Source organism: Oncorhynchus masou, chromosome 12 (assembly GCF_036934945.1).
Source record: "Oncorhynchus masou masou isolate Uvic2021 chromosome 12, UVic_Omas_1.1, whole genome shotgun sequence".
Lineage (NCBI taxonomy): Eukaryota > Metazoa > Chordata > Actinopteri > Salmoniformes > Salmonidae > Oncorhynchus > Oncorhynchus masou.
In genome coordinates, this window is record NC_088223.1 from 42,495,368 (window position 1) to 42,512,012 (window position 16,645).

The following is a 16,645-nucleotide window of genomic DNA, read 5'->3' on the forward strand; positions in this document are numbered from 1 at the left end:
TCCGAGCCTAAAAACAAATGCTGAATGCACTGCCTAGATTTTGAGGTAAACGCATTGTCCATTATTTGATTTGATCAGGGCAGGGCAGGGGAGCACTAACAAACTGCATTTCGTCCAATAAAAAGACACAACATTATTTGGGTGATAAATAAAAGGGAGTTGCTCCACGCATGACACAAGAGAACCCTCTGCTGGAGCAAAACGCTTACAGCACCTGGTATTCCCAGGCGGTCTCCCATCCAAGTACTAACCAGGCCCGACCCTGCTTAGCTTCCGAGATCGGACGAGATCGGGCGTATTCAGGCTGGTATGGCCGTAAGCGAAAGGTGCTGTCTTGGTACACTATATAAAGTCAACGTGTCGCTTACTCGAACGGGGACAGAGAAATGTTCACCTTCTGACACACACTGAAAAGCTCAAACCTTGCTTGCATTTCCAGACCATATATTTCACTCTTGTGGGGGGGGGATGAGGGCATATCCTAGGTTCATACTTATGACAACTTCATGGACTAAGGCCCTATAAAATACAGCGCGCCCACACGGAATCACGAAATACAGACATTAAACCGAAATTCAACAATATTCAAAAATGCTTTGAACTAAGGAGGAAATCAACTCCATCCCTTCAACTTGTTAGAAAATCCATTCATTTGCCCAAGTGAATCATAAGACATGAACAAAATGCATCAGTGATTCGTATTTCCACGCAACTTTCCGAAACTGCACAGGACTGCCCAGTTTCCTGCAGAAGCAGGGACACAAACGGTCGGCTCAGGGGGATGCCAGCTTTTTTTTTTTTTGGGGGGGGGGGCAATCAGTCAAAACATTGAAGGTGATTTACAGGGCCCTAATGGACTACAGACATTGACAGTCTCCGAGCCTAAAAACAAATGCTGAATGCACTGCCTAGATTTTGAGGTAAACGCATTGTCCATTATTTGATTTGATCAGGGCAGGGCAGGGGAGCACTAACAAACTGCATTTCGTCCAATAAAAAGACACAACATTATTTGGGTGATAAATAAAAGGGAGTTGCTCCACGCATGACACAAGAGAACCCTCTGCTGGAGCAAAACGCTTACAGCACCTGGTATTCCCAGGCGGTCTCCCATCCAAGTACTAACCAGGCCCGACCCTGCTTAGCTTCCGAGATCGGACGAGATCGGGCGTATTCAGGCTGGTATGGCCGTAAGCGAAAGGTGCTGTCTTGGTACACTATATAAAGTCAACGTGTCGCTTACTCGAACGGGGACAGAGAAATGTTCACCTTCTGACACACACTGAAAAGCTCAAACCTTGCTTGCATTTCCAGACCATATATTTCACTCTTGTGGGGGGGATGAGGGCATATCCTAGGTTCATACTTATGACAACTTCATGGACTAAGGCCCTATAAAATACAGCGCGCCCACACGGAATCACGAAATACAGACATTAAACCGAAATTCAACAATATTCAAAAATGCTTTGAACTAAGGAGGAAATCAACTCCATCCCTTCAACTTGTTAGAAAATCCATTCATTTGCCCAAGTGAATCATAAGACATGAACAAAATGCATCAGTGATTCGTATTTCCACGCAACTTTCCGAAACTGCACAGGACTGCCCAGTTTCCTGCAGAAGCAGGGACACAAACGGTCGGCTCAGGGGGATTTTTTTTTTGGGGGGGGGGGGGGGGGGGGGGCAATCAGTCAAAACATTGAAGGTGATTTACAGGGCCCTAATGGACTACAGACATTGACAGTCTCCGAGCCTAAAAACAAATGCTGAATGCACTGCCTAGATTTTGAGGTAAACGCATTGTCCATTATTTGATTTGATCAGGGCAGGGCAGGGGAGCACTAACAAACTGCATTTCGTCCAATAAAAAGACACAACATTATTTGGGTGATAAATAAAAGGGAGTTGCTCCACGCATGACACAAGAGAACCCTCTGCTGGAGCAAAACGCTTACAGCACCTGGTATTCCCAGGCGGTCTCCCATCCAAGTACTAACCAGGCCCGACCCTGCTTAGCTTCCGAGATCGGACGAGATCGGGCGTATTCAGGCTGGTATGGCCGTAAGCGAAAGGTGCTGTCTTGGTACACTATATAAAGTCAACGTGTCGCTTACTCGAACGGAACGGGGACAGAGAAATGTTCACCTTCTGACACACACTGAAAAGCTCAAACCTTGCTTGCATTTCCAGACCATATATTTCACTCTTGTGGGGGGGGGATGAGGGCATATCCTAGGTTCATACTTATGACAACTTCATGGACTAAGGCCCTATAAAATACAGCGCGCCCACACGGAATCACGAAATACAGACATTAAACCGAAATTCAACAATATTCAAAAATGCTTTGAACTAAGGAGGAAATCAACTCCATCCCTTCAACTTGTTAGAAAATCCATTCATTTGCCCAAGTGAATCATAAGACATGAACAAAATGCATCAGTGATTCGTATTTCCACGCAACTTTCCGAAACTGCACAGGACTGCCCAGTTTCCTGCAGAAGCAGGGACACAAAACGGCGGCTCAGGGATTTTTTTTTTTTTTTGGGGGGGGGGGGCAATCAGTCAAAACATTGAAGGTGATTTACAGGGCCCTAATGGACTACAGACATTGACAGTCTCCGAGCCTAAAAACAAATGCTGAATGCACTGCCTAGATTTTGAGGTAAACGCATTGTCCATTATTTGATTTGATCAGGGCAGGGCAGGGGAGCACTAACAAACTGCATTTCGTCCAATAAAAAGACACAACATTATTTGGGTGATAAATAAAAGGGAGTTGCTCCACGCATGACACAAGAGAACCCTCTGCTGGAGCAAAACGCTTACAGCACCTGGTATTCCCAGGCGGTCTCCCATCCAAGTACTAACCAGGCCCGACCCTGCTTAGCTTCCGAGATCGGACGAGATCGGGCGTATTCAGGCTGGTATGGCCGTAAGCGAAAGGTGCTGTCTTGGTACACTATATAAAGTCAACGTGTCGCTTACTCGAACGGGGACAGAGAAATGTTCACCTTCTGACACACACTGAAAAGCTCAAACCTTGCTTGCATTTCCAGACCATATATTTCACTCTTGTGGGGGGGGATGAGGGCATATCCTAGGTTCATACTTATGACAACTTCATGGACTAAGGCCCTATAAAATACAGCGCGCCCACACGGAATCACGAAATACAGACATTAAACCGAAATTCAACAATATTCAAAAATGCTTTGAACTAAGGAGGAAATCAACTCCATCCCTTCAACTTGTTAGAAAATCCATTCATTTGCCCAAGTGAATCATAAGACATGAACAAAATGCATCAGTGATTCGTATTTCCACGCAACTTTCCGAAACTGCACAGGACTGCCCAGTTTCCTGCAGAAGCAGGGACACAAACGGTCGGCTCAGGGGGATTTTTTTTTTTGGGGGGGGGGCAATCAGTCAAAACATTGAAGGTGATTTACAGGGCCCTAATGGACTACAGACATTGACAGTCTCCGAGCCTAAAAACAAATGCTGAATGCACTGCCTAGATTTTGAGGTAAACGCATTGTCCATTATTTGATTTGATCAGGGCAGGGCAGGGGAGCACTAACAAACTGCATTTCGTCCAATAAAAAGACACAACATTATTTGGGTGATAAATAAAAGGGAGTTGCTCCACGCATGACACAAGAGAACCCTCTGCTGGAGCAAAACGCTTACAGCACCTGGTATTCCCAGGCGGTCTCCCATCCAAGTACTAACCAGGCCCGACCCTGCTTAGCTTCCGAGATCGGACGAGATCGGGCGTATTCAGGCTGGTATGGCCGTAAGCGAAAGGTGCTGTCTTGGTACACTATATAAAGTCAACGTGTCGCTTACTCGAACGGGGACAGAGAAATGTTCACCTTCTGACACACACTGAAAAGCTCAAACCTTGCTTGCATTTCCAGACCATATATTTCACTCTTGTGGGGGGGGATGAGGGCATATCCTAGGTTCATACTTATGACAACTTCATGGACTAAGGCCCTATAAAATACAGCGCGCCCACACGGAATCACGAAATACAGACATTAAACCGAAATTCAACAATATTCAAAAATGCTTTGAACTAAGGAGGAAATCAACTCCATCCCTTCAACTTGTTAGAAAATCCATTCATTTGCCCAAGTGAATCATAAGACATGAACAAAATGCATCAGTGATTCGTATTTCCACGCAACTTTCCGAAACTGCACAGGACTGCCCAGTTTCCTGCAGAAGCAGGGACACAAACGGTCGGCTCAGGGGGATTTTTTTTTTTGGGGGGGGGGGGCAATCAGTCAAAACATTGAAGGTGATTTACAGGGCCCTAATGGACTACAGACATTGACAGTCTCCGAGCCTAAAAACAAATGCTGAATGCACTGCCTAGATTTTGAGGTAAACGCATTGTCCATTATTTGATTTGATCAGGGCAGGGCAGGGGAGCACTAACAAACTGCATTTCGTCCAATAAAAAGACACAACAACATTATTTGGGTGATAAATAAAAGGGAGTTGCTCCACGCATGACACAAGAGAACCCTCTGCTGGAGCAAAACGCTTACAGCACCTGGTATTCCCAGGCGGTCTCCCATCCAAGTACTAACCAGGCCCGACCCTGCTTAGCTTCCGAGATCGGACGAGATCGGGCGTATTCAGGCTGGTATGGCCGTAAGCGAAAGGTGCTGTCTTGGTACACTATATAAAGTCAACGTGTCGCTTACTCGAACGGGGACAGAGAAATGTTCACCTTCTGACACACACTGAAAAGCTCAAACCTTGCTTGCATTTCCAGACCATATATTTCACTCTTTGGGGGGGGGATGAGGGCATATCCTAGGTTCATACTTATGACAACTTCATGGACTAAGGCCCTATAAAATACAGCGCGCCCACACGGAATCACGAAATACAGACATTAAACCGAAATTCAACAATATTCAAAAATGCTTTGAACTAAGGAGGAAATCAACTCCATCCCTTCAACTTGTTAGAAAATCCATTCATTTGCCCAAGTGAATCATAAGACATGAACAAAATGCATCAGTGATTCGTATTTCCACGCAACTTTCCGAAACTGCACAGGACTGCCCAGTGTCCTGCAGAAGCAGGGACACAAACGGTCGGCTCAGGGGGATTTTTTTGGGGGGGGGGGGGGGCAATCAGTCAAAACATTGAAGGTGATTTACAGGGCCCTAATGGACTACAGATATTGACTGTCTCCGAGCCTAAAAACAAATGCTGAATGCACTGCCTAGATTTTGAGGTAAACGCATTGTCCATTATTTGATTTGATCAGGGCAGGGCAGGGGAGCACTAACAAACTGCATTTCGTCCAATAAAAAGACACAACATTATTTGGGTGATAAATAAAAGGGAGTTGCTCCACGCATGACACAAGAGAACCCTCTGCTGGAGCAAAACGCTTACAGCACCTGGTATTCCCAGGCGGTCTCCCATCCAAGTACTAACCAGGCCCGACCCTGCTTAGCTTCCGAGATCGGACGAGATCGGGCGTATTCAGGCTGGTATGGCCGTAAGCGAAAGGTGCTGTCTTGGTACACTATATAAAGTCAACGTGTCGCTTACTCGAACGGGGACAGAGAAATGTTCACCTTCTGACACACACTGAAAAGCTCAAACCTTGCTTGCATTTCCAGACCATATATTTCACTCTTGTGGGGGGGGATGAGGGCATATCCTAGGTTCATACTTATGACAACTTCATGGACTAAGGCCCTATAAAATACAGCGCGCCCACACGGAATCACGAAATACAGACATTAAACCGAAATTCAACAATATTCAAAAATGCTTTGAACTAAGGAGGAAATCAACTCCATCCCTTCAACTTGTTAGAAAATCCATTCATTTGCCCAAGTGAATCATAAGACATGAACAAAATGCATCAGTGATTCGTATTTCCACGCAACTTTCCGAAACTGCACAGGACTGCCCAGTTTCCTGCAGAAGCAGGGACACAAACGGTCGGCTCAGGGGGAGGCTAATGATTACCTTTTTTTTTTTTTTTTGGGGGGGGGGGGGGCAATCAGTCAAAACATTGAAGGTGATTTACAGGGCCCTAATGGACTACAGACATTGACAGTCTCCGAGCCTAAAAACAAATGCTGAATGCACTGCCTAGATTTTGAGGTAAACGCATTGTCCATTATTTGATTTGATCAGGGCAGGGCAGGGGAGCACTAACAAACTGCATTTCGTCCAATAAAAAGACACAACATTATTTGGGTGATAAATAAAAGGGAGTTGCTCCACGCATGACACAAGAGAACCCTCTGCTGGAGCAAAACGCTTACAGCACCTGGTATTCCCAGGCGGTCTCCCATCCAAGTACTAACCAGGCCCGACCCTGCTTAGCTTCCGAGATCGGACGAGATCGGGCGTATTCAGGCTGGTATGGCCGTAAGCGAAAGGTGCTGTCTTGGTACACTATATAAAGTCAACGTGTCGCTTACTCGAACGGGGACAGAGAAATGTTCACCTTCTGACACACACTGAAAAGCTCAAACCTTGCTTGCATTTCCAGACCATATATTTCACTCTTGTGGGGGGGGATGAGGGCATATCCTAGGTTCATACTTATGACAACTTCATGGACTAAGGCCCTATAAAATACAGCGCGCCCACACGGAATCACGAAATACAGACATTAAACCGAAATTCAACAATATTCAAAAATGCTTTGAACTAAGGAGGAAATCAACTCCATCCCTTCAACTTGTTAGAAAATCCATTCATTTGCCCAAGTGAATCATAAGACATGAACAAAATGCATCAGTGATTCGTATTTCCACGCAACTTTCCGAAACTGCACAGGACTGCCCAGTTTCCTGCAGAAGCAGGGACACAAACGGTCGGCTCAGGGGGATTTTTTTTTTTGGGGGGGGGGGGCAATCAGTCAAAACATTGAAGGTGATTTACAGGGCCCTAATGGACTACAGACATTGACAGTCTCCGAGCCTAAAAACAAATGCTGAATGCACTGCCTAGATTTTGAGGTAAACGCATTGTCCATTATTTGATTTGATCAGGGCAGGGCAGGGGAGCACTAACAAACTGCATTTCGTCCAATAAAAAGACACAACATTATTTGGGTGATAAATAAAAGGGAGTTGCTCCACGCATGACACAAGAGAACCCTCTGCTGGAGCAAAACGCTTACAGCACCTGGTATTCCCAGGCGGTCTCCCATCCAAGTACTAACCAGGCCCGACCCTGCTTAGCTTCCGAGATCGGACGAGATCGGGCGTATTCAGGCTGGTATGGCCGTAAGCGAAAGGTGCTGTCTTGGTACACTATATAAAGTCAACGTGTCGCTTACTCGAACGGGGACAGAGAAATGTTCACCTTCTGACACACACTGAAAAGCTCAAACCTTGCTTGCATTTCCAGACCATATATTTCACTCTTGTGGGGGGGGGGGATGAGGGCATATCCTAGGTTCATACTTATGACAACTTCATGGACTAAGGCCCTATAAAATACAGCGCGCCCACACGGAATCACGAAATACAGACATTAAACCGAAATTCAACAATATTCAAAAATGCTTTGAACTAAGGAGGAAATCAACTCCATCCCTTCAACTTGTTAGAAAATCCATTCATTTGCCCAAGTGAATCATAAGACATGAACAAAATGCATCAGTGATTCGTATTTCCACGCAACTTTCCGAAACTGCACAGGACTGCCCAGTTTCCTGCAGAAGCAGGGACACAAACGGTCGGCTCAGGGGATTTTTTTTTTTTTTTTTTGGGGGGGGGGGGGGCAATCAGTCAAAACATTGAAGGTGATTTACAGGGCCCTAATGGACTACAGACATTGACAGTCTCCGAGCCTAAAAACAAATGCTGAATGCACTGCCTAGATTTTGAGGTAAACGCATTGTCCATTATTTGATTTGATCAGGGCAGGGCAGGGGAGCACTAACAAACTGCATTTCGTCCAATAAAAAGACACAACATTATTTGGGTGATAAATAAAAGGGAGTTGCTCCACGCATGACACAAGAGAACCCTCTGCTGGAGCAAAACGCTTACAGCACCTGGTATTCCCAGGCGGTCTCCCATCCAAGTACTAACCAGGCCCGACCCTGCTTAGCTTCCGAGATCGGACGAGATCGGGCGTATTCAGGCTGGTATGGCCGTAAGCGAAAGGTGCTGTCTTGGTACACTATATAAAGTCAACGTGTCGCTTACTCGAACGGGGACAGAGAAATGTTCACCTTCTGACACACACTGAAAAGCTCAAACCTTGCTTGCATTTCCAGACCATATATTTCACTCTTGTGGGGGGGGGATGAGGGCATATCCTAGGTTCATACTTATGACAACTTCATGGACTAAGGCCCTATAAAATACAGCGCGCCCACACGGAATCACGAAATACAGACATTAAACCGAAATTCAACAATATTCAAAAATGCTTTGAACTAAGGAGGAAATCAACTCCATCCCTTCAACTTGTTAGAAAATCCATTCATTTGCCCAAGTGAATCATAAGACATGAACAAAATGCATCAGTGATTCGTATTTCCACGCAACTTTCCGAAACTGCACAGGACTGCCCAGTTTCCTGCAGAAGCAGGGACACAAACGGTCGGCTCAGGGGGATTTTTTTTTTTGGGGGGGGGGGGGGGGGGGGCAATCAGTCAAAACATTGAAGGTGATTTACAGGGCCCTAATGGACTACAGACATTGACAGTCTCCGAGCCTAAAAACAAATGCTGAATGCACTGCCTAGATTTTGAGGTAAACGCATTGTCCATTATTTGATTTGATCAGGGCAGGGCAGGGGAGCACTAACAAACTGCATTTCGTCCAATAAAAAGACACAACATTATTTGGGTGATAAATAAAAGGGAGTTGCTCCACGCATGACACAAGAGAACCCTCTGCTGGAGCAAAACGCTTACAGCACCTGGTATTCCCAGGCGGTCTCCCATCCAAGTACTAACCAGGCCCGACCCTGCTTAGCTTCCGAGATCGGACGAGATCGGGCGTATTCAGGCTGGTATGGCCGTAAGCGAAAGGTGCTGTCTTGGTACACTATATAAAGTCAACGTGTCGCTTACTCGAACGGGGACAGAGAAATGTTCACCTTCTGACACACACTGAAAAGCTCAAACCTTGCTTGCATTTCCAGACCATATATTTCACTCTTGTGGGGGGGGGGATGAGGGCATATCCTAGGTTCATACTTATGACAACTTCATGGACTAAGGCCCTATAAAATACAGCGCGCCCACACGGAATCACGAAATACAGACATTAAACCGAAATTCAACAATATTCAAAAATGCTTTGAACTAAGGAGGAAATCAACTCCATCCCTTCAACTTGTTAGAAAATCCATTCATTTGCCCAAGTGAATCATAAGACATGAACAAAATGCATCAGTGATTCGTATTTCCACGCAACTTTCCGAAACTGCACAGGACTGCCCAGTTTCCTGCAGAAGCAGGGACACAAACGGTCGGCTCAGGGGGATTTTTTTTTTGGGGGGGGGGGGCAATCAGTCAAAACATTGAAGGTGATTTACAGGGCCCTAATGGACTACAGACATTGACAGTCTCCGAGCCTAAAAACAAATGCTGAATGCACTGCCTAGATTTTGAGGTAAACGCATTGTCCATTATTTGATTTGATCAGGGCAGGGCAGGGGAGCACTAACAAACTGCATTTCGTCCAATAAAAAGACACAACATTATTTGGGTGATAAATAAAAGGGAGTTGCTCCACGCATGACACAAGAGAACCCTCTGCTGGAGCAAAACGCTTACAGCACCTGGTATTCCCAGGCGGTCTCCCATCCAAGTACTAACCAGGCCCGACCCTGCTTAGCTTCCGAGATCGGACGAGATCGGGCGTATTCAGGCTGGTATGGCCGTAAGCGAAAGGTGCTGTCTTGGTACACTATATAAAGTCAACGTGTCGCTTACTCGAACGGGGACAGAGAAATGTTCACCTTCTGACACACACTGAAAAGCTCAAACCTTGCTTGCATTTCCAGACCATATATTTCACTCTTGTGGGGGGGGGGGATGAGGGCATATCCTAGGTTCATACTTATGACAACTTCATGGACTAAGGCCCTATAAAATACAGCGCGCCCACACGGAATCACGAAATACAGACATTAAACCGAAATTCAACAATATTCAAAAATGCTTTGAACTAAGGAGGAAATCAACTCCATCCCTTCAACTTGTTAGAAAATCCATTCATTTGCCCAAGTGAATCATAAGACATGAACAAAATGCATCAGTGATTCGTATTTCCACGCAACTTTCCGAAACTGCACAGGACTGCCCAGTTTCCTGCAGAAGCAGGGACACAAACGGTCGGCTCAGGGGGATTTTTTTTTTTTTGGGGGGGGGGGGGGCAATCAGTCAAAACATTGAAGGTGATTTACAGGGCCCTAATGGACTACAGACATTGACAGTCTCCGAGCCTAAAAACAAATGCTGAATGCACTGCCTAGATTTTGAGGTAAACGCATTGTCCATTATTTGATTTGATCAGGGCAGGGCAGGGGAGCACTAACAAACTGCATTTCGTCCAATAAAAAGACACAACATTATTTGGGTGATAAATAAAAGGGAGTTGCTCCACGCATGACACAAGAGAACCCTCTGCTGGAGCAAAACGCTTACAGCACCTGGTATTCCCAGGCGGTCTCCCATCCAAGTACTAACCAGGCCCGACCCTGCTTAGCTTCCGAGATCGGACGAGATCGGGCGTATTCAGGCTGGTATGGCCGTAAGCGAAAGGTGCTGTCTTGGTACACTATATAAAGTCAACGTGTCGCTTACTCGAACGGGGACAGAGAAATGTTCACCTTCTGACACACACTGAAAAGCTCAAACCTTGCTTGCATTTCCAGACCATATATTTCACTCTTGTGGGGGGGGGATGAGGGCATATCCTAGGTTCATACTTATGACAACTTCATGGACTAAGGCCCTATAAAATACAGCGCGCCCACACGGAATCACGAAATACAGACATTAAACCGAAATTCAACAATATTCAAAAATGCTTTGAACTAAGGAGGAAATCAACTCCATCCCTTCAACTTGTTAGAAAATCCATTCATTTGCCCAAGTGAATCATAAGACATGAACAAAATGCATCAGTGATTCGTATTTCCACGCAACTTTCCGAAACTGCACAGGACTGCCCAGTTTCCTGCAGAAGCAGGGACACAAACGGTCGGCTCAGGGGGATTTTTTTTTTGGGGGGGGGGGGGGCAATCAGTCAAAACATTGAAGGTGATTTACAGGGCCCTAATGGACTACAGACATTGACAGTCTCCGAGCCTAAAAACAAATGCTGAATGCACTGCCTAGATTTTGAGGTAAACGCATTGTCCATTATTTGATTTGATCAGGGCAGGGCAGGGGAGCACTAACAAACTGCATTTCGTCCAATAAAAAGACACAACATTATTTGGGTGATAAATAAAAGGGAGTTGCTCCACGCATGACACAAGAGAACCCTCTGCTGGAGCAAAACGCTTACAGCACCTGGTATTCCCAGGCGGTCTCCCATCCAAGTACTAACCAGGCCCGACCCTGCTTAGCTTCCGAGATCGGACGAGATCGGGCGTATTCAGGCTGGTATGGCCGTAAGCGAAAGGTGCTGTCTTGGTACACTATATAAAGTCAACGTGTCGCTACTCTCGAACGGGGACAGAGAAATGTTCACCTTCTGACACACACTGAAAAGCTCAAACCTTGCTTGCATTTCCAGACCATATATTTCACTCTTGTGGGGGGGGGGGATGAGGGCATATCCTAGGTTCATACTTATGACAACTTCATGGACTAAGGCCCTATAAAATACAGCGCGCCCACACGGAATCACGAAATACAGACATTAAACCGAAATTCAACAATATTCAAAAATGCTTTGAACTAAGGAGGAAATCAACTCCATCCCTTCAACTTGTTAGAAAATCCATTCATTTGCCCAAGTGAATCATAAGACATGAACAAAATGCATCAGTGATTCGTATTTCCACGCAACTTTCCGAAACTGCACAGGACTGCCCAGTTTCCTGCAGAAGCAGGGACACAAACGGTCGGCTCAGGGGGATTTTTTTTTTTTGGGGGGGGGGGGGGGCAATCAGTCAAAACATTGAAGGTGATTTACAGGGCCCTAATGGACTACAGACATTGACAGTCTCCGAGCCTAAAAACAAATGCTGAATGCACTGCCTAGATTTTGAGGTAAACGCATTGTCCATTATTTGATTTGATCAGGGCAGGGCAGGGGAGCACTAACAAACTGCATTTCGTCCAATAAAAAGACACAACATTATTTGGGTGATAAATAAAAGGGAGTTGCTCCACGCATGACACAAGAGAACCCTCTGCTGGAGCAAAACGCTTACAGCACCTGGTATTCCCAGGCGGTCTCCCATCCAAGTACTAACCAGGCCCGACCCTGCTTAGCTTCCGAGATCGGACGAGATCGGGCGTATTCAGGCTGGTATGGCCGTAAGCGAAAGGTGCTGTCTTGGTACACTATATAAAGTCAACGTGTCGCTTACTCGAACGGGGACAGAGAAATGTTCACCTTCTGACACACACTGAAAAGCTCAAACCTTGCTTGCATTTCCAGACCATATATTTCACTCTTGTGGGGGGGGGGATGAGGGCATATCCTAGGTTCATACTTATGACAACTTCATGGACTAAGGCCCTATAAAATACAGCGCGCCCACACGGAATCACGAAATACAGACATTAAACCGAAATTCAACAATATTCAAAAATGCTTTGAACTAAGGAGGAAATCAACTCCATCCCTTCAACTTGTTAGAAAATCCATTCATTTGCCCAAGTGAATCATAAGACATGAACAAAATGCATCAGTGATTCGTATTTCCACGCAACTTTCCGAAACTGCACAGGACTGCCCAGTTTCCTGCAGAAGCAGGGACACAAACGGTCGGCTCAGGGGGATTTTTTTTTTTGGGGGGGGGGGGCAATCAGTCAAAACATTGAAGGTGATTTACAGGGCCCTAATGGACTACAGACATTGACAGTCTCCGAGCCTAAAAACAAATGCTGAATGCACTGCCTAGATTTTGAGGTAAACGCATTGTCCATTATTTGATTTGATCAGGGCAGGGCAGGGGAGCACTAACAAACTGCATTTCGTCCAATAAAAAGACACAACATTATTTGGGTGATAAATAAAAGGGAGTTGCTCCACGCATGACACAAGAGAACCCTCTGCTGGAGCAAAACGCTTACAGCACCTGGTATTCCCAGGCGGTCTCCCATCCAAGTACTAACCAGGCCCGACCCTGCTTAGCTTCCGAGATCGGACGAGATCGGGCGTATTCAGGCTGGTATGGCCGTAAGCGAAAGGTGCTGTCTTGGTACACTATATAAAGTCAACGTGTCGCTTACTCGAACGGGGACAGAGAAATGTTCACCTTCTGACACACACTGAAAAGCTCAAACCTTGCTTGCATTTCCAGACCATATATTTCACTCTTGTGGGGGGGGGGATGAGGGCATATCCTAGGTTCATACTTATGACAACTTCATGGACTAAGGCCCTATAAAATACAGCGCGCCCACACGGAATCACGAAATACAGACATTAAACCGAAATTCAACAATATTCAAAAATGCTTTGAACTAAGGAGGAAATCAACTCCATCCCTTCAACTTGTTAGAAAATCCATTCATTTGCCCAAGTGAATCATAAGACATGAACAAAATGCATCAGTGATTCGTATTTCCACGCAACTTTCCGAAACTGCACAGGACTGCCCAGTTTCCTGCAGAAGCAGGGACACAAACGGTCGGCTCAGGGGGATTTTTTTTGGGGGGGGGGGGGCAATCAGTCAAAACATTGAAGGTGATTTACAGGGCCCTAATGGACTACAGACATTGACAGTCTCCGAGCCTAAAAACAAATGCTGAATGCACTGCCTAGATTTTGAGGTAAACGCATTGTCCATTATTTGATTTGATCAGGGCAGGGCAGGGGAGCACTAACAAACTGCATTTCGTCCAATAAAAAGACACAACATTATTTGGGTGATAAATAAAAGGGAGTTGCTCCACGCATGACACAAGAGAACCCTCTGCTGGAGCAAAACGCTTACAGCACCTGGTATTCCCAGGCGGTCTCCCATCCAAGTACTAACCAGGCCCGACCCTGCTTAGCTTCCGAGATCGGACGAGATCGGGCGTATTCAGGCTGGTATGGCCGTAAAAGGTGCTGTCTTGGTACACTATATAAAGTCAACGTGTCGCTTACTCGAACGGGGACAGAGAAATGTTCACCTTCTGACACACACTGAAAAGCTCAAACCTTGCTTGCATTTCCAGACCATATATTTCACTCTTGTGGGGGGGGATGAGGGCATATCCTAGGTTCATACTTATGACAACTTCATGGACTAAGGCCCTATAAAATACAGCGCGCCCACACGGAATCACGAAATACAGACATTAAACCGAAATTCAACAATATTCAAAAATGCTTTGAACTAAGGAGGAAATCAACTCCATCCCTTCAACTTGTTAGAAAATCCATTCATTTGCCCAAGTGAATCATAAGACATGAACAAAATGCATCAGTGATTCGTATTTCCACGCAACTTTCCGAAACTGCACAGGACTGCCCAGTTTCCTGCAGAAGCAGGGACACAAACGGTCGGCTCAGGGGGATTTTTTTTTTGGGGGGGGGGGGCAATCAGTCAAAACATTGAAGGTGATTTACAGGGCCCTAATGGACTACAGACATTGACAGTCTCCGAGCCTAAAAACAAATGCTGAATGCACTGCCTAGATTTTGAGGTAAACGCATTGTCCATTATTTGATTTGATCAGGGCAGGGCAGGGGAGCACTAACAAACTGCATTTCGTCCAATAAAAAGACACAACATTATTTGGGTGATAAATAAAAGGGAGTTGCTCCACGCATGACACAAGAGAACCCTCTGCTGGAGCAAAACGCTTACAGCACCTGGTATTCCCAGGCGGTCTCCCATCCAAGTACTAACCAGGCCCGACCCTGCTTAGCTTCCGAGATCGGACGAGATCGGGCGTATTCAGGCTGGTATGGCCGTAAGCGAAAGGTGCTGTCTTGGTACACTATATAAAGTCAACGTGTCGCTTACTCGAACGGGGACAGAGAAATGTTCACCTTCTGACACACACTGAAAAGCTCAAACCTTGCTTGCATTTCCAGACCATATATTTCACTCTTGTGGGGGGGGATGAGGGCATATCCTAGGTTCATACTTATGACAACTTCATGGACTAAGGCCCTATAAAATACAGCGCGCCCACACGGAATCACGAAATACAGACATTAAACCGAAATTCAACAATATTCAAAAATGCTTTGAACTAAGGAGGAAATCAACTCCATCCCTTCAACTTGTTAGAAAATCCATTCATTTGCCCAAGTGAATCATAAGACATGAACAAAATGCATCAGTGATTCGTATTTCCACGCAACTTTCCGAAACTGCACAGGACTGCCCAGTTTCCTGCAGAAGCAGGGACACAAACGGTCGGCTCAGGGGTTTTTTTTTTTTTGGGGGGGGGGGGGGCAATCAGTCAAAACATTGAAGGTGATTTACAGGGCCCTAATGGACTACAGACATTGACAGTCTCCGAGCCTAAAAACAAATGCTGAATGCACTGCCTAGATTTTGAGGTAAACGCATTGTCCATTATTTGATTTGATCAGGGCAGGGCAGGGGAGCACTAACAAACTGCATTTCGTCCAATAAAAAGACACAACATTATTTGGGTGATAAAATAAAAGGGAGTTGCTCCACGCATGACACAAGAGAACCCTCTGCTGGAGCAAAACGCTTACAGCACCTGGTATTCCCAGGCGGTCTCCCATCCAAGTACTAACCAGGCCCGACCCTGCTTAGCTTCCGAGATCGGACGAGATCGGGCGTATTCAGGCTGGTATGGCCGTAAGCGAAAGGTGCTGTCTTGGTACACTATATAAAGTCAACGTGTCGCTTACTCGAACGGGGACAGAGAAATGTTCACCTTCTGACACACACTGAAAAGCTCAAACCTTGCTTGCATTTCCAGACCATATATTTCACTCTTGTGGGGGGGATGAGGGCATATCCTAGGTTCATACTTATGACAACTTCATGGACTAAGGCCCTATAAAATACAGCGCGCCCACACGGAATCACGAAATACAGACATTAAACCGAAATTCAACAATATTCAAAAATGCTTTGAACTAAGGAGGAAATCAACTCCATCCCTTCAACTTGTTAGAAAATCCATTCATTTGCCCAAGTGAATCATAAGACATGAACAAAATGCATCAGTGATTCGTATTTCCACGCAACTTTCCGAAACTGCACAGGACTGCCCAGTTTCCTGCAGAAGCAGGGACACAAACGGTCGGCTCAGGGGGATTTTTTTTTTTTGGGGGGGGGGGGGGCAATCAGTCAAAACATTGAAGGTGATTTACAGGGCCCTAATGGACTACAGACATTGACAGTCTCCGAGCCTAAAAACAAATGCTGAATGCACTGCCTAGATTTTGAGGTAAACGCATTGTCCATTATTTGATTTGATCAGGGCAGGGCAGGGGAGCACTAACAAACT

At 45.7% G+C, this 16,645-nt stretch overlaps 19 non-coding genes across 19 annotated transcripts; all 19 read right to left on the reverse strand.

The window, feature by feature from the left end:
* Positions 1-202: 202 nt before the first annotated feature.
* On the reverse strand, positions 203-321 carry LOC135551113 (5S ribosomal RNA). The gene has a single exon (XR_010457186.1). It is a non-coding gene; the product is annotated as a 5S ribosomal RNA (ribosomal RNA).
* Positions 322-1,077: 756 nt separating this feature from the next.
* On the reverse strand, positions 1,078-1,196 carry LOC135551185 (5S ribosomal RNA). The gene has a single exon (XR_010457230.1). It is a non-coding gene; the product is annotated as a 5S ribosomal RNA (ribosomal RNA).
* Positions 1,197-1,951: 755 nt separating this feature from the next.
* Positions 1,952-2,070, reverse strand: LOC135551212 (5S ribosomal RNA). Its single transcript, XR_010457256.1, has one exon. It is a non-coding gene; the product is annotated as a 5S ribosomal RNA (ribosomal RNA).
* Positions 2,071-2,825: 755 nt separating this feature from the next.
* On the reverse strand, positions 2,826-2,944 carry LOC135551224 (5S ribosomal RNA). The gene has a single exon (XR_010457267.1). It is a non-coding gene; the product is annotated as a 5S ribosomal RNA (ribosomal RNA).
* A 745-nt stretch (positions 2,945-3,689) lies between these two features.
* LOC135551236 (5S ribosomal RNA) lies at positions 3,690-3,808 on the reverse strand. The gene has a single exon (XR_010457278.1). It is a non-coding gene; the product is annotated as a 5S ribosomal RNA (ribosomal RNA).
* A 750-nt stretch (positions 3,809-4,558) lies between these two features.
* LOC135551120 (5S ribosomal RNA) lies at positions 4,559-4,677 on the reverse strand. The gene has a single exon (XR_010457192.1). It is a non-coding gene; the product is annotated as a 5S ribosomal RNA (ribosomal RNA).
* Positions 4,678-5,423: 746 nt separating this feature from the next.
* On the reverse strand, positions 5,424-5,542 carry LOC135551132 (5S ribosomal RNA). The gene has a single exon (XR_010457198.1). It is a non-coding gene; the product is annotated as a 5S ribosomal RNA (ribosomal RNA).
* A 768-nt stretch (positions 5,543-6,310) lies between these two features.
* LOC135551143 (5S ribosomal RNA) lies at positions 6,311-6,429 on the reverse strand. The gene has a single exon (XR_010457199.1). It is a non-coding gene; the product is annotated as a 5S ribosomal RNA (ribosomal RNA).
* A 747-nt stretch (positions 6,430-7,176) lies between these two features.
* On the reverse strand, positions 7,177-7,295 carry LOC135551153 (5S ribosomal RNA). Its single transcript, XR_010457201.1, has one exon. It is a non-coding gene; the product is annotated as a 5S ribosomal RNA (ribosomal RNA).
* Positions 7,296-8,053: 758 nt separating this feature from the next.
* LOC135551154 (5S ribosomal RNA) lies at positions 8,054-8,172 on the reverse strand. The gene has a single exon (XR_010457202.1). It is a non-coding gene; the product is annotated as a 5S ribosomal RNA (ribosomal RNA).
* Positions 8,173-8,928: 756 nt separating this feature from the next.
* On the reverse strand, positions 8,929-9,047 carry LOC135551155 (5S ribosomal RNA). Its single transcript, XR_010457203.1, has one exon. It is a non-coding gene; the product is annotated as a 5S ribosomal RNA (ribosomal RNA).
* A 748-nt stretch (positions 9,048-9,795) lies between these two features.
* LOC135551156 (5S ribosomal RNA) lies at positions 9,796-9,914 on the reverse strand. Its single transcript, XR_010457204.1, has one exon. It is a non-coding gene; the product is annotated as a 5S ribosomal RNA (ribosomal RNA).
* A 754-nt stretch (positions 9,915-10,668) lies between these two features.
* Positions 10,669-10,787, reverse strand: LOC135551157 (5S ribosomal RNA). The gene has a single exon (XR_010457205.1). It is a non-coding gene; the product is annotated as a 5S ribosomal RNA (ribosomal RNA).
* A 749-nt stretch (positions 10,788-11,536) lies between these two features.
* LOC135551167 (5S ribosomal RNA) lies at positions 11,537-11,655 on the reverse strand. The gene has a single exon (XR_010457213.1). It is a non-coding gene; the product is annotated as a 5S ribosomal RNA (ribosomal RNA).
* A 755-nt stretch (positions 11,656-12,410) lies between these two features.
* On the reverse strand, positions 12,411-12,529 carry LOC135551179 (5S ribosomal RNA). The gene has a single exon (XR_010457224.1). It is a non-coding gene; the product is annotated as a 5S ribosomal RNA (ribosomal RNA).
* Positions 12,530-13,278: 749 nt separating this feature from the next.
* Positions 13,279-13,397, reverse strand: LOC135551192 (5S ribosomal RNA). Its single transcript, XR_010457236.1, has one exon. It is a non-coding gene; the product is annotated as a 5S ribosomal RNA (ribosomal RNA).
* Positions 13,398-14,144: 747 nt separating this feature from the next.
* Positions 14,145-14,263, reverse strand: LOC135551126 (5S ribosomal RNA). The gene has a single exon (XR_010457197.1). It is a non-coding gene; the product is annotated as a 5S ribosomal RNA (ribosomal RNA).
* Positions 14,264-15,005: 742 nt separating this feature from the next.
* On the reverse strand, positions 15,006-15,124 carry LOC135551203 (5S ribosomal RNA). Its single transcript, XR_010457247.1, has one exon. It is a non-coding gene; the product is annotated as a 5S ribosomal RNA (ribosomal RNA).
* Positions 15,125-15,874: 750 nt separating this feature from the next.
* Positions 15,875-15,993, reverse strand: LOC135551204 (5S ribosomal RNA). The gene has a single exon (XR_010457248.1). It is a non-coding gene; the product is annotated as a 5S ribosomal RNA (ribosomal RNA).
* Positions 15,994-16,645: the final 652 nt, after the last annotated feature.